The following is a 12,020-nucleotide window of genomic DNA, read 5'->3' on the forward strand; positions in this document are numbered from 1 at the left end:
AGCTCCATTGCTGTGGGCTTCTAACAAGCAACAAACAGGTAGGAGGTATATTGAAAAGCTGTCCACTTCATGAGCCAGGGAGCAATGAGAGAGAGAAACAGAAAACAACACCAACCAACCAACCAACCAGGGTCCCACAATCCCCTTCAAGGGCACGTCTCCAGTGACAAAGCTTCCTCCCTCTAGGCCTTACCCTGCAAAATCTCCCAGTAATGCTGATATGCTAGAATCTAAACCATCAGCATGGTGACCTTCAGAAGGTGTTCAATACCTACACTATGATAAGCACTGATCACAGGCTTCAGTTGTTTACATCTGTTCTCATTTCATTTCTGCTGCTGTGATAAAACACCCTGACAAAGGACAACTTAGGGAGGACAGGGCTTCTCTGGCCTATAAATCCAGGTTAGAGCCCACTGTTGTGGGGACACAATAATGTCAGGGCAGGGCAGGAACTGACAGTGTCACCTTCATAGTCAAGAGCAGAGAGTGAATAAACCAGGGGGTCTGTGCTTGCTTGGTTGGTAGATACTCAGCCAGCTTTGTCTATTCTAGACACAGTTCAGAGCCCAGTCTAGGAAATGGTGCCACCCACATTCTGTCCTGTTCTTAACCTGGACATTAGCCATACCACAAGAATAGGCAGGCTCACATACCTTCCAACGTCCATTCCTGTCTTAGATGCTTGGAATAACATGTTTATGGAAATGTTCAACTGCTCAAGGATAATCTTTGCTAATCTTTACTATTACCTGACTGCTATATAAGCTTGATGAAGCAGATGTGAGAATCAGAAACAATAGTAGAAGGCTGGTCAGAAGGCTGGCTATTTCAGATTTTAGGGCCAAAGACTTTTACAATGAATTACTGAATTATAAACAGCACAGAGAGGAAAATTATATACTTGGATTTTAGGCCTAGATCTTTACTATCTACCCCAAAGGACCATATTGTGTTTGAAAAGTATGGTCTTTCAATATCGTTCCATAGAGACACTTTTGCATCCATATCTGTTGCTTCTCTGGTCACAATAGTAAGTAAATGGGAACAGCTGGATGTCCATCGACAGATAAGTAGATAATGAAAAATGATTACTAGCTGTAAGAAAAATGAGATTATAAAATTTGAAGGAAGATGTATAGAATTGCAAAGCATCATATTAAATGAGGAAATGGACTCAGAAAGACAAGAGCTACATGTTCTCTCTCGCATACGGATCCCAGTATTTAATGCCTATGTGTATGTAAATGAGTGTGAGTTTGAGTAAAGGCTAAGAAACAAGAAAGGAAACTAAAAGTGGGTTAGGTGCTGAATTGGGGGGGGGGCGGGCAGGGGAACACAAGGGCACAGGGTGGACAGGAGATTCACAGGGGGAGAGGGAGGGAAATCAACTCAGGCTGGAGAGGTGGTATAAGGGTGGATAGGAGGACAGGGTGGATGGGGCAGGGAGGAGGATCAACTCAGATGTTGTTTGGAAATGTCGTAGTAAAGCCTAATCCTTCGCATGCTCATTAAAAAAGAAACGATTAGCTGCTGAAGCAACGGTTCCGATGTTAAGAGTTCTTAACGGAAGACACGAATTTGCTTCCTAGCACACCACAACCATCTGTTACCCCAGTGCCAGAGACTCCAACACCCTCTTCTGGGCACTTTGCAAGCATGTAGAGCACAGACCTAAATGTAGGGAAAACACTCATACACATAAAAAAAATTAAATCTTAAAAAAATAAGTGAATATGAACAAGAAAATTTAGATCCTACTATGTGTACCTGTTATCTTCATTTTCTGACAGAGAACCTGCTATCAATGTATGGCTATCAAAATTAAAATTGCATGTGATAAAAGTCACTCCCTCCAGGGAATTCACATTCCAGTATCCATAGCCACAGGAGGACGAGGGCTCCGAGAGTGGACAGCACAGATGCGGGATATTTTTATCATGGTACGAAATCCTCTGGGGCAGCGTTGTAAGGCAGCATGGTGAGGGCTAGAATTGTGGGCACTATGCGGTTTCCACTTGATGCCCTTTTACCTTCGTGGCTGCTCCAAACCTCCGCTGGCTCAAGCTTTGTAACCTGCCACTTCCTCATCACTTGGAACCCCGGGCTGTGACGTCAGCGCCGTAAAGGAAGTAGCATGAGGTATGGGGCTTTCTTCCGGTCTTTTAGAGCATCATCTTCACTGTGTCCTGTACCTGTGCTTCTCTGCGTTGTCTCCAGTGCTTGCCGTTTTCATTGCTCTTTCTTAGCTTAATGCGTTCCTGGTGAGTTCGTTTCACATTCCTACAGTCTGGTCCATGACGTTGAACAAATTTCCATACAACCCACTTGCCATAATCTCCCCTTCAGTGACAAGTCATCTTGTATTTTTGATGACAAAATATGCACAAGTTCTAATTAGGTTGTTTGTTTGCTACCTTTTGACAGCTCTCGGTATCCCGTAGATACAGAATATTTATGGGAATATGGACTTTGGAAGCTTTTTCTGAATGTAGCCTATCACTTCACGTTCTTAGAATTTTTAACAAAGCAAAAGTTTTTAATTTTCACAGTCTCATTGATATTTTTAATTTTAATGCTTAATGAGACCTGTTTAACACTGGGCAGTGCAAAACTGCGGGATGGTAAAACCATGCCAGGAATCTTGGTGGGCAGAGCTGGTTGCTACTTGGTGGGCACACACCTAAGATTTAGGTGACTCCCTTCTCCCTGTGAGATTCTCGGCCTGCAACATGTGCCACACTCCCTACATAAGGAAATGTGACCTGTGGTCACCAGGTCCAGAACAGAGTTCTCCATGCTAATGAGGTACCTAGAGGCCTGAGGGCTTAGCCAATAAGCTTCCTTTCCAAAACATTCTTTCCTGCAGAAGGGATTTAATTTTGGGTCAGACCCTGAGAAGTATGTATGCATCTATTTTCCGCCATGAACAGTCAATAAACCGTTTAGAACCACGGACTGTCTCTTTCATCTACCACAGCCTACAGAGCCACAGCTTAATTCTCCTGCAGTAAAAGGCATCTCTGTGTTCTCAGACACCCACTGCCAAGCTAAGGACAATCCCTGCTGGGGCAAGTCAGAGCTCCCCTTTCCCCTGGCCCTGGGCTGGATGCTGACCCAGCCCTCAGTCCCCTCAACCCCTACTATGTTCTTGGCTCTTCCAAAATGCCTAGCGGCTCCTGGATGTCCAAGAGTGAGAACCCCATGGCCCCAGCCTTGTCTCAGCCCCCGGGACCCCCGAACCAGCTCCAGCTTTCTCACGCCTCAAACTTTCTTACCCCCAGAAGAGTGTCTTGGTGCTTCCCAGTAGCGTGGCATAAGAGCAGCCAAACTGCCAAGTTTTGCCTCCCAAACAGCAGTGCCCTGAGGTGGGTAGAATGTGAACCCACACAAAATCACACCATGTCCCCTGCCTGAAAACTCCTTTCTCTTCTGTAATGGCAGCTGGTGCCAGCCTAGCTCTCCTGGTGCACAGAACACAGATGGAAGTCACTTTTGTGCCTCTCCTCCTATTAGCTTCTACCACTAAACACCTATTGCAATCCCATGAATTTTCAGTTATTTGTCACATCCATTGCCTATCATCTGGATCTGATTGCACTTCGATGGCCAGGCTTGCCTGAAACAAAGCCAGTTTCCTCATTGCTAGAGAATGGTCCATTTGGGTGCAGCACAGTTATTTTTATCCCCTTTCTAAAAAAGAAGCTTAAGTAGCTCAGTATCCTTTTTTTTTCCCAAAGAGGGGGTTAAAGTTTGAAACTTAAGGAACTCCCGATGTATCTTCCTCTGCCTGTTGCCCATGCCAATATTGGCTCCAGTTATTCTAACTTTTTATGGTTTCTCAGAAGAATTGGGGTTCATGATTCTGATGCTGAATTTGGAGTGTATTTCCAGGTCTCTCCTTGAGACTTCTGCTCTGCACTTAAGAGCCAGCAAAAGACCATTCTTCCAAGGAGATCTTCCTGATCATGCAGAGAGCATTCTGAACATCACCCAATCAAGGCAGGAGGTAGATAGTGCTTATTTCTACAACTACGCAACATATGGGGGTACATAACTTACGAACAAATGAAACTCAGTAATGAAATCCCGATATTGACCACATCTCTGTGTATCTTCACTATCTTGTAATCTCTGGCAGTGGAGAACCATCTCTAGCCTCTATCACAGGATGCTTGGATCACAGGACATGCTTATGAACCCCTATTTGATAAATGATTGAAATACAGGGACATCCCTGAAGCACTGGGCACTTCAACTTCATCACGTTTTCCCTTTGATCATCTCTGGCAGTGAACTTGGAACTCAGTAGTAAAAAAGTATAGGAGAGAGCAGCAGTTATCGATGTCTTAATGTTTACATCCCCATAGCTAAGTGGGCACTTCTGATTTGGGTGTGGCTACATTTGTCCTGAGCAACCACAGGAAGACATAAAGCTACTTATGTTGTCCATAATTTAGCAGGGACAGACTGACCTTTCTTCTATTGGACAGCCACTGAGTGGCAAAGGAATTGATCTCAGCTGGAGGTCAGGTCTGGCTTTCAGCTCCTGCTGGGTGATCCTTTCTGAAATATTTGGGGTTCTTCATGGTATTAATAAAACAACTGATGATGACAAATTCATACTGTCTGGCTGACTCTAGATTATGATCTGTTGTCCAATGTCTGCAGTGTGTAGGATGTGAAAATCAGCTAGGGTTGCTCTTAAGGCGCCACTATGGGTAATACTAGCTCCCTCATTTCTTCTTTATGATCTCTCAAGTTGTAGGGGACCCCTGCCATCTGCTTGTTCCTAAGGACCCCCATAGCCCACCTAGCTGGAGCATTGTACAAGACATTTCTTGCCACATGAGTGTCATCGTTCTTGCCCCTGCAAAGCACTCATTCACTCTTTGTAAAGAGGCTGTTAAACAGGAGACAGAGCATCAGGTCATCAAGATGACCCAGGGTTTCCTGTGACTTCCCACCTTGACCACAGAAACTTAAATCCCTGGTCACTCAAGTCAGAAACTTAATCCCATACTAACGTTCTGGGTGTTCTCATTACCAGAAACTTCTCCAACTAAAATCTCCATCTCAGAGAGCCCATTTTTGACCGTGACCTTCCCTGTCCTTTTGACTGTTCAGGTGATTCACAAGGACAATTGTTTCCTGTGATCCAGACAGCTGACTCACTCGTTCCATCTTGTTCAGTCTATTTACTTTTTTTCCAGGAAGATTTCTTTGATCTTTTTGTTTCTAATCATTAGCAAACACAGCCCTGTTTCCTCTCCCTCCTCTGTCCATCAAACGCAGAGGACTCAGAACCCCACTGTCTCATCCCTTTGTCTCCATTTGAGCAGGTCCATGTCACTCAATCAAATGGGTAGAGAGCTCTGTGAATCCATGAGCTAAAGCCTCAAACTGGCAGCAATCCCACCTTTTGTTGCTTGCTCTCTGGTACTGTCTCACTAGATAGGTCTCTCTCTGTCATCTTGACTGTCCATTGTCCTCAGACTTACCTTCCTGCCATCCAAAGCCTGCAGACCAACCCCCACACACATTTGCCTTCACCTCACGCCCTTGTGGCCAAGGCTGGTCTCTCCTCTGCTTCTGGTTCTCATGCATGTTACGTTCAGTTTCTCCCATTGTCTTCAGAATCTCAAGGAGAATTCGATATATGAGAAAAAGCCATCATAAACATTCCCTCTTAATATAATATTGTGGTTAATTTAAACCTCGTAGGATCAGTTTGAATGATATTTTTACCATAGAAAACTTATACAGACTACTTCCACAAAACCCAATCTCTCTTTAAACTACAATGGCCCATGATGCTTTATGGCAAATCTCCTGTTTCCGGACTAACTTTGGAGTACTCATAATCAAGTCCTATCTCTAGCTGTGTAATACCCCAGTTGCTCTGGCTAGATAGGCCTGTCTCATAGTGTACCTTAGAGGATGCCTTCCCTTTACCACAGCATTCTTCTCCCTGCTTGTCTGGCTTCTGCCAGAGAAATTGATGTTGAGTGTATCTGATGCCAAACTCCAAACCCAACCACTTAATAAAATTACTGAAATTATATTTTATTTTATCTTAAGAGATAAACTGAAAATATCATACAAGGTAGCATTTTAAAGAGCTAATTGAACTATTTTAGCTGTATATGACATATAATTTCAAATTATATTTCAAATTCAAAAAGTAAACCAATAGAGCTGAGTGTGGTGGCACACACTTATCCTAGTACTTGGGACGCTGAGGTAGGAGATCAAGATTGTAAGGCTATCCTAGGCTACATAGCAGAATCCCAACTTAAAAGGCAAAAACAAACTGAAAAAGAAAACTAAAACCTAATATAATGAGCATCTATGTAACTATCTCCCAGCTTGAAAAATGTTAAGATTTTCTAGATTTAATTGTATTCGCCTTTCCCTTTTGTTTTCAGAAATTTCAACCCCTATCTCACGCCACAAGTTTATGTTTATTTTTAAACCCTTAAATATGCAGCTGTAACCAATTAAAACTTTGAAATACTTGACTACAATGTTGTTTTCACAGTTTATAAACCCAACAACTCCTTCAGAGCATCTCATACATGGTTGATCAGCATTGAGGCTATAAAAAGTTGGGTTAGATAATCTCTGTGTAGAGGATGCTCCCCAGGTCTCTGATAGTACATGTTTGTTTCCCAGTGTGACAACTAAAAATGCTCCAGGCTGGGGGTAAAATCCACACCTGGCTGAGAATCACTGATCGAGTGAACATTACTCTATATGATTCTACAGTTGTGATGGTCTTTGAGTGGTCATGTGTACTAGGATCCGATTTAAGGAACAGGATTTTATTTATTTTATGTTTATGAGTACTCTAGTTTGCACGTACACTTGCATGCCAGAAAAGGGCACCAGAACTCATTATAGATAATTGTAAGCCACCATGTGGTTGCTGGGAATTGAACTCAGAACCCCTGGAAGAACAGCCAGTGCTCTTAATCGCTGAGCCATCTCTCTAGCCCCAGGAACAGACGTTTAATAACCTACACTAGCAAGGGAGATGGGAGCACAAAAGATGCTGGGTATGCTGGGGTTTGGAAGAGGAAGAGGAAACATCCCTGGTCTACTATGGTGACTGGTTGGAGAACCATGCTCTGGTGAGAGTGGGCGAGTATCTCCTGACTCATGAGGGGTGGCTGCACAGATACACTGTAGCTGGGATTTGGGGAGAAGAACTGGGCTGTCTTTGGATGGTTGCCAGTACCTGTCAAAAGTGTTTACCCTGATTCAGGACAACAAACTGTTCTTGGAACCTAATGCACTCTGTACTGCTTCTCTCTCCAGGTCGCCTAAAGTAGACTTGGGAAATAAGAAAACACAAGCACGTTTGGAATTCCTCTCCCACCCAGAGCTCCAACTTGGATCATTAACTGCCTGGAAACGGTGAATGCCATACAAAGGATGCGATGGCACAGTGAACGGCGCTTATGCCAGAAGAAAACCATGTATGGGTGCATTATTAAAGTGCCAAGGAGAGTCAGGAGTCCACCAAGAATTTCAGTAATAATAAAAACTAACACAGAAATTATATGCCATCAATAGATGTCATACCTAAAACTTAACATAAAAGTTGAAAACCAAGGGTAAATATACTAAATAAGTTCAAACAAGAAGGAAACTTTTATAATAGTAATTGCAACTAGACTAAAACTCAATGGCAAATGATAGGTCACATGGAAATATTTAATGCTGATGCGTGCACCTTACCAATACTTACTGCTGCCAAACTTCACACTAAAAAGCATAATTCACACATAAGGGAGTTATCTACTCTGTATAATCAGCTATATACTAACTATACTAAGACATAGGACTTTAGAAGTTAGCAGACTGAGTAAATAGTTAAGATTTGAGAATTTTGAATAACAGCTAAGAAACTAAATGTATGTATCTACATATGTAATTTCTATAATTATGAGGACCTGTGCCTAGAATGTTGAGAAAAACAATTAAAAACAGGTAGTGCATTCACATGAGTTCACCACCCATCAAGCAGACTTGAACCCAACACAGGAGACCTCCTGACAGTATCTGCACCTTAATTTTAGCCGATGTGATACACAATGATGTATAATAATATACAAATGAGGAATTAACATAAAAAACTTCCATGCAAATTCGACTCTCTCTGCAATAACAATAATGGTTTCTCTTTTGCTTTTTACCAAATAACAAATTCTTGCGCGCGCGCCGGACTGGCCAGCAGTAACAACGCTGCAACAGGATTCTTCTGCACACGTTTATTGGGAGAGCTTGATTGCAGAGGCGAAGAGACCCCGAGCCCAGAACTGGTGCTGCTTATATAGGCCTAGGAGAGGCGTGTCTCACACCCGGATTGGTTATGCACTAAGCCTCATTTGCATATTCCTCATCTGATTGGCTACTCTCCCTCTGTACCTCACAGAGCCTCATTATCATACCTCATTTGCATGTCTCACATCTGATTGGTTATACTCCCAAAGCCTCATTATCATGTCCGGGCCAGGCAGTGTCTTTGCAAAAAACTTTACTGCGTATGTACACATTGGTTGTTTGTCCAAACTTATGCGTGGTGGCCAGCAGTAGTCAGTGCCACTCTGCAACGGCACATGTGGCTTCCCACAGCAAATACTGTTTATTTCAGAAAAATAAGAAAATGGATGCAGTTTTGGGTATATTTTATGGAGCAAAAACATTTGGTTACAAATTACTGTGATAGTAAGAAAGGTTTAACCACAGATGGAGAATGGTAACATAGACAGCCATGTGTTAATTTATTATCTCATACTGTATTTGAGCATTTTGTTGAAATGTCAATTAAAAAAACTATGTAAAATTGAGTTAAGAAATAGACTATATATAGACAAATAAAACTTGAGAGATTGAAATGTAGTCTACGACACCTAGATATTTTTAATGTTAGTTGTCGAATTTTTATAGAATTGAAAATCCCTCTGCTGAGTAAACCAGTACAGCGAGCCTAAAAGCTGTAAAACAATCCTCACTTGTTCTGAAAGGTCCGGCTACCCTAATGCCAAGACTAAACAGGATAAAGTGTGTTGAAAGGAAGCCACGGACAAGTCACTAAACAAACACTCCACACAGAATTGCTGTTTAAAGTTAGCAAACTAAATCAGTCATGGATGTTAAAACACTATCAATATGTTAATTAAAATAGATTATGACCAAGCAGAGTTGAGAGTCGAAACAGAAGAAAGCTTCAATATAAGGAAACTATTTATTCATAAGGGATGTAAATAAGTAAGATTATGTAATCTCTTTTTAAAAAATTGATAAACTTTATCACAAGTTAAAAACTAAGACTGGAATGAACCTGTCCTAGACGCTATACAGTATGCTTCTTAGAAATCTACAGTCAAACCGTGTGCTAGAGAAGTGTTGAAAGCCCGTCATCCCCTGTGGAAATGGTTAGAGTGTGAACAGAACCATTTGTTAGGGGTGTTGGCCAGAGCAGTAACAGAATAAATTTTATATGCCTTTGTTGAAAGGAATAGGGAAAAACCCAATTACTTTGTCTATATATCACAGCTTATCTTCCTACTAGATCTAAGACAACAGATGATACTCAGCTAGAACACTGAACTATTAAAGCATTTGGATGAAATATTAACGTGAACAATCCGCGGGCTTTCCCAGGACTAGAGTCAATGAGACCAACCAGTTCCAATGCAAACAAAAGTGAAGCATGGCTGTGAATCGGCTTTCAAGCCCTTAAGTCATCCTGTCTGAATCAATGATGAAGCACATGGTGTTAGAAGACTCTAAGCAACAATGAGACATGCCATATGCCTGAATTGGAAAAGGCACTGCTTTGGAAATGGTACTAATCAAATATATTTATAGTTATTTATATTAAATAAAAATCCAATGTATTTCATTCAAATCCCACTGAGTTGACCATAACAATCATAAAATCTTTAGAAGTTAGATTAGAGATGATATTTTCTTATTTTCGTTCCTGGAAATTATCTGAAAGCAATAACTGTTAGAATAGGTGGTTCTCAACCTTTCTAATGCCACAACCCTTTAATACAATTCCTCATGTTGTAGTGACCCCCAACTATAGATTATTCTGTTGCTACTTCATAACTGTAATTTTGCTACTGTTATGAATTGTAATGTAAATACCTGATATGCAGGACTACTGATATTTGATCCCTGTAGAAAGGTCATTTGATACCTGAGGAGTTGTGACCCATAAGTTGAGAACCACTATACTACAACAAAACAAAACACCTCAGAGAAAGACTAGAAGCACTATTGCTTATGACACTGGGAGGCACAGCTGTAAGTGTGTGTAACCACATATCAGCTGAGGAGCGTCAGCTAAGGGTGTAAGTGTACTGTGAGGTGGGTTCAGAGCAGCCCCAGGGAAGGCAGCATTCAAACAGACTGCAAGAGTACAGCTCTCTAAAGTCATGTGAGACAGACTCACAAGTTTAACCATGCCAGCCTGGGTTCCTGAGCTTTCCTATTGTGAGTGAAGGAGATGGGTAGGACTGAGCACGGGCTTCTTCAGGCCAACCATTGGGCCTTCTTGGTAGGTGTGGAAGCCCTGGCTTTTATTGTCTAGTCAAGAAACAAAGACAGAAAAGTGAAGATACATGACTTGAGAATAACATCGGAGGACTACTATCCAGACCCTATAATAGTAAAAGGATGCGAGGAAGCTCGTATCATAAGTTTAAAGAGAAAATTTATTAGAAAAACAGAATTTGCATTGACACTGTTGTAAGAAATGTAATCCACATGGTCTGCCTGTGTTGGAGGGACTGGCTATATAGTCAGAACTCCCCAAGAATAGAATCCCTTTCTTTAAAAGGAAGCATCCTAGAGAATAATAAAATAAATACCAGTCACCAGTGAGTTTTGCCTGCCATCAAAGGAAAGACTCAACTCAAACTCAATGCAGTATCTTTTAGAAAAGAGAGAAAAGAGGAAAACATCACAATTTTTGATGCAGCATTGACCTCAAAGTCGGCTCACATTACAAACAAGGACAAGAACGTTAATCTCATGAACAACGATGCCAGAAATCCTAAATAAATTATTAGCAAATTGAATGTAGCGATAATTGGAGCGATAATAAGTCATGACCCAAAGAATGTGAAAGTGGATTAGCTTTCAGAAGAAACTACAATGATAAGCCAGAGGCTGGGGATGAAGGGGCTAGAGAGGTTCAGTATCATAGATGTTGCTTAGCCAAGATTGTATAAATCTTACAGGACTCCCCTCGCTCCTAAATAACCAGTCAGGTTTCTACTGGTCTGAAATATAACAGCCACTGATCCTCAAGAATGAATGGAAATCAACACAAACGAGAGCCAAGAATAGCTCGCAGAGGATTTTTAAAAATCCTTTAATCATTTTTTACAGTCCAGTCCTTCCTTCCCTCCTGGTCCACTTCTGACTGTTCCACATCTCATACCTCCTTTCACCCCCTGTCTCCAAAAGGATGTCCCCATTGTCCCCAATCTCCCCTTACCAGACCTCCCCACTCTCTGGGGCCTCAAGTCTCTTGAGGGTTAGGTATGTCTTCTCTCACTGAGTCAAGACCCAGCAGTCCTCTAGCAGATACGTTTAAAAAGAGTATTTGTATTTTTTTTTTAATCAACAACACATAAACTTATCAAAAGGGCAAGTATGGTTCTGGAATATAGAATAAAAGTGAGCTATGTTTGTTTGTTTTTGTTTTTTTAAGTCAGGATTTCTCTGTAGCCCAGCTGTCCTGGAACTCACTTTGTAGACCAGGCTGGCCTCAAACTCTGAAATCCGCCTGCCTCTGCCTCCCAAGTGCTGGGATTAAAGGCGTGCGCCACCATGCCCGGCAAAAGTGAGCTATGTTAAAGGTGATGTTTCATATCATTAGAAAGGAATGGGTTTATCAATTACTACTATTCAACACTAAGATTATGTAAAGAGCTAAATGTGGTAGATACACAGCCAACGCCTTTATGGAAGGCATTTTATTCTCAGCATCTTAT

The 12,020-nt window shown here is 41.7% G+C and overlaps 1 long non-coding RNA gene across 1 annotated transcript; it reads left to right on the forward strand.

Moving 5' to 3' along the window:
• The first annotated feature begins 2,058 nt into the window (after window positions 1–2,058).
• Window positions 2,059–7,524, forward strand: Gm32341. The gene is made up of 3 exons (XR_386578.2): window positions 2,059–2,264; window positions 3,895–4,009; window positions 7,321–7,524. It is a non-coding gene; the product is annotated as a predicted gene, 32341 (long non-coding RNA).
• The last annotated feature ends 4,496 nt before the right edge of the window (window positions 7,525–12,020 follow it).

The sequence above is a fragment of the Mus musculus genome, chromosome 19, assembly GCF_000001635.26.
Source record: "Mus musculus strain C57BL/6J chromosome 19, GRCm38.p6 C57BL/6J".
Classification (NCBI taxonomy): domain Eukaryota; kingdom Metazoa; phylum Chordata; class Mammalia; order Rodentia; family Muridae; genus Mus; species Mus musculus.